The sequence below is a fragment of the Lineus longissimus genome, chromosome 5, assembly GCF_910592395.1.
Source record: "Lineus longissimus chromosome 5, tnLinLong1.2, whole genome shotgun sequence".
Lineage (NCBI taxonomy): Eukaryota > Metazoa > Nemertea > Pilidiophora > Heteronemertea > Lineidae > Lineus > Lineus longissimus.
Genome location: NC_088312.1, coordinates 19,109,059 through 19,113,495, shown reverse-complemented (window position 1 = coordinate 19,113,495; position 4,437 = coordinate 19,109,059). Strand labels below are relative to the sequence as shown.

General features: G+C 42.0%; 1 long non-coding RNA gene across 1 annotated transcript; it reads right to left on the bottom strand.

The window, feature by feature from the left end:
• Nucleotides 1–756: 756 nt before the first annotated feature.
• Nucleotides 757–4,065, bottom strand: LOC135487530 (uncharacterized). The gene is made up of 3 exons (XR_010446867.1): nucleotides 3,939–4,065; nucleotides 3,556–3,597; nucleotides 757–786 (listed from the first exon to the last, which is right to left on the bottom strand). It is a non-coding gene; the product is annotated as an uncharacterized LOC135487530 (long non-coding RNA).
• Nucleotides 4,066–4,437: the final 372 nt, after the last annotated feature.

Here is a 4,437-nt window from a genome sequence, read left to right as displayed (position 1 = left end):
GAACCCTATGCTTTGCTGTACGCTGCGGTTGTCAAGTCAAAACCGCTAAGAAGACATCAAACTTTGACTGCATTTTCAGTCTTTCTCAGCGGTCCTGACAAGGTAACCAAGGACCTCCAGCTCGGTATCAAGGGGGAATTCGCACGACCTGCGATTAAGATTGCTGTTTACATTTTCTCGGACGGAGAAAATTTACCATATCGTTTCCTGTTTAAAAGTCATGCGTAAACAGTTATAGCTACATTCGGCTAGATGAACAACTGTACAATAGGGTCTGCAATCAATACGATGCATCAATGAATTGCTTTTTGATACCGACTGAGGCACGAGAACGGGATTGTATTGCTTGTGAGAAATTCGCTTTAATTCCGGATCATGGAATACCGCCCGGGTGATACCAAATAAGAGGCACTGAAAAATTTGCGTTCCTCTCATCTTGGTGCCTGCCTGACCAGGTTCATTAGGCCTTTTTACACGGTACTGGTTCATGACAACCCCCCTGAACCGTCCCGAGGCGTGTTCGGTTCAGGTCGATTCATTTCGCTATTACATGGGGAAGGTTCGTCAAACTGGCCTCGATCCGGCTCTAGATAAACGCCTCTTGAAGTGGAGACCGAACGACGCGCAGTTTTTGTATCGGGCTCTGTTGAATTAGTCCACATTTTTACTTGTATAATGTATTAAGGTTGATCTAAGTCCACCATAGCAACGGGATCCCCTGCCACGAATTGAATTCTCACCTGATTTTGTTATTGTCTTGGTTGTTGAACATCCTGGCCAAGTGGACTAATGGGATATGGAATTGAAAGAAACCAGACGATGGATGTTAGAAAAGCATTATTTTGCAAAATATACTAAATTCAGTATTTAGATATTTAGCAAGAGAAGGTTTACGCGTCTTCTGACTCAATGATGCAACTCGCTGTTTACCAGATATGGTGACCGCAGCTTCTCCTAATGAAGTTCATGTCGTAGGGTGGTCTTCTGCCGGAAATTAGAAATGCCAAAGTCTTTGATAGAATTTATCAAGAGGCTTCAAGACACATCTATCCAGCCAGTCTTATTAGGACGCCATCCTGATCTTTTGAAAGTGACATTTTGGCCACATTTCTGCCAATAATCATTTCTTTGTCCCGTATTATTTTGCAAGAAAATTCCTGGACCCTCTGAAAACTGTGTACTTGTAATTATGGGCGAATAATTGCTCGCGAAAGGTGTTGAAAAGTGTCTTCACTAAACAATACAATGCAATATGCAGCTTGCTCCAAAGGCAACATTTTACCCCAAAGTGTGTACATGTATGCATACTTCCCATGCCCTTTGCTTGAGAGCATTCGGGTATTAATGTGCAAAAAAAAATGTAAGAGAGAGAAATTATTGGCAATATTCCACCTTTGACTCAGCAAAATTTGAATCAAAATGACTGCCTGTCACAAACCTTAGCGGAGGGGCGGGCAGCACCACGAGCGTGGTCTAAAGCAACACACAGATCTGTACGATCATGTCTGTGAGCTGATCTCGCCGAGATTGCGTCCATACGATGCAGTATGCTCCGATAAAATCATGTCTACTGGGCCATTCGCAGAAATCGTACAACGATCCGCAGAATATGCCAGGGTAACCCTCTTGCTAAATGCGAGACAAAATCGTAATGAAATTGATGTCTTAATCGTAATGGTCAGTTTTCTTATGATAGGTGTTTGATCAATCATATCTATTAAAATCGATGGACTCATTATCTCGATCAATCAAGATAATATCTCGAACGATCGAGATACATGTAATAAGTCCATCAATCAGATATTTCAGGGAAAAAATTATTTTTTAAAAAGTGATGTCCTCTCCCAGCCGCCGTACTCTAAACAGAGGGGCTACCCTATGATGTGCCTGACGACGTCTCGCGGGCTCTTTGACCCCGTAGACGGTAATGATGACACGGTTTTGATGTCAAAGGCTATTTCAATTTCAATAATCGTGTCTTCTCAACACCGGCATGTCAAGTGATCGTTGCCGGCAACCAAGGATGCAATGAACAAACTGTCTCTTTTCCACAATAGGTGCCTGCACGGGTCTGCAAGGTGTTTTGGTCAAGGGAAATCTAATCGGACTCGGACTGAGGATCTTGCCAATGAAATCAGACGGGGCAGGCTGAGATGGCTTTTGGACATGCCCTCCGGATGAAGCCGAGCACCATAGCCTAAAGACTGCCTTCTACAGGAGTCCCCAAGGAAAGAGGAAACGTGGCCGACCAAAGCATGCCACCTGGTGCAGAACAATGTCCGACGAGCTACATTGGATGGGGCTGACGTGGGACGAGGCGCAACGGGCAGCCAAGGACAGAAAATTATGGTGGGAACGTTTTGTGACCTTATGTCCCTCTAAAGGGAGAAGAGCCTAATCTACAAAGTAAGTAATAATCGGAGTATCACATCATAAGGAACCTTGGTCAACACTTCTAGCATTCAAAGAATTCGCTCGAAGATGATGTCCATTCGGGCTATGTAGTGTATCGTTATCACATCATAGCCAAATCGGTCACAAAACGCCAAGTGAAATCCTATGCATGTAGTGGTATCACAAGCGACCTCCTCTAAATGTCCACGAAAAAATATGCATTTTCTTATCATATCACTCGTCCAGGCGATCGCTTCTAAGTGACAGCAGACATACTCTTAGCTCACAGAGATCATCTCATGATCATAGTTACAGAGCCTACTTTCTCAATAACATACTGAACTTCCAGCGGTATCTCCTCCGATGTCAATACATTGAGGGTCAAGATGTCTCAATAGATGACTGGACGAAATGAGCTTTATTATGCTTGCGACGTTGGAAATATTCACCCCTTCTCTCTGCCTCGTATCAGCATTTGACGCCACTTGACAAAGGAGAGGACAATCTTACAAAAATCACTTCTAACCGAAGAAAACGTATGATATTGCCAGTTGTTTTCGAGTTAAAAAGTAACATTTCCATGATAAATAAAAAAATCATGCTACAACCAGCCAAAAATAGCGATAGCCATTGAATACAAGAAGCCAAATTATCTCATGACGGAGGGGTACGATGTAGTATTTTTTGGCAGAATCTTTCAATATAAATATACATGTATTTATTGAAAGACTCTAGTTTTGGGTAGCAGCAGCGGTTAAACTGTTAGCAGCCTTATACTGAGGGTTATATCAGTAGTAAAATCTTGGATTCGATAGCCAACTGCGACAAGGGCAGATCGTTATTGACTACGTGCAGGTGATTCATGGAAACTACCATAGTAATCATTTAAACAGTGACGCAGAAGTTCTCATATTTCTTTAAATTTCACAAAATATACAAAACTCGAATGCCTAACTTTTGATCTATGAACGCATCATCACTACGAAATGGCAACAAACGCCAGGTCGGCACATGAAGTGATGACTATCCGACAACATGGCGGTGCCAATTCATTGTCTATCCAAATTGAACATGTTGAATGACATCGAACGACCATGTGAATATCTCGTGTTTCTTGAAAATTCTGAAACGGTCTCTGATCGGTGAAACAAGAGTATGTACCTGATGTATTCATATCGGACTGGATCAGACTCTGACAAAGTCCTGTATCACAATGGAGAAGTAGAAAAATGAACTGAAAAACCATCCTTATCAGTTCTTCACTTTTAGAACGAAATATATATTGAGTGCGTTTGGTAAGATGTTATCCGCTTGTCATCAAGATTACATGACTGTATTAGGTCGAAGGGCTACGCTCGACGATATAAATCATTAAATGCCATCCAGGGCCGGTGTAGCATTCTAAAACATCACCCTGGAAAAAGTGTCCGTTACAGTATTGTATTGTGGCGCTATCAGTGTATATGGTTCTATAGAGACCATGACCGTCACGACCGCAGAGATTAACAGCGCATGCTAGAACATCATTCGATCCCCTATCCTACATGTAGAACTTTTCAACCGCGATCTGTTGCGGTTCTGCACTTTATATCACTGCGGTTTCTAACACGAAGAAGCAGGCCAAGTCACTCCGATCTCGCTCCACGTTGAAAGCCCGCATGTTTTAAGAATGAGCCTGACACATGCACTCTCGTAACAAAGAGAACAACGATTTTCTAATTCAAAGAAATCATTATTGATCAGGATATGATCGATACCGAGTAGAAATCGATGAAAGCAAGTTTAACAATAACATGAATCTTGACAGGTAGAAGTTTTTTTCTCGCGCTTTGAGCAGTGCGACCTTGAAAGGGCTTTGTTGATTTAGCCGAATCTGCGGAAACTGGGCGGAATCAGCCTAAAGATAGTATGAGGATGTCGACATTAGATATGAAAATATGAAATATAAAATAGATATTTGTAATATTCTATAAGTATCAATTGTCTAATCGCGATGTTTGTGAAGCATTCAGGAAAAAAACCAACGTGTTTCCGCGAAGTTTC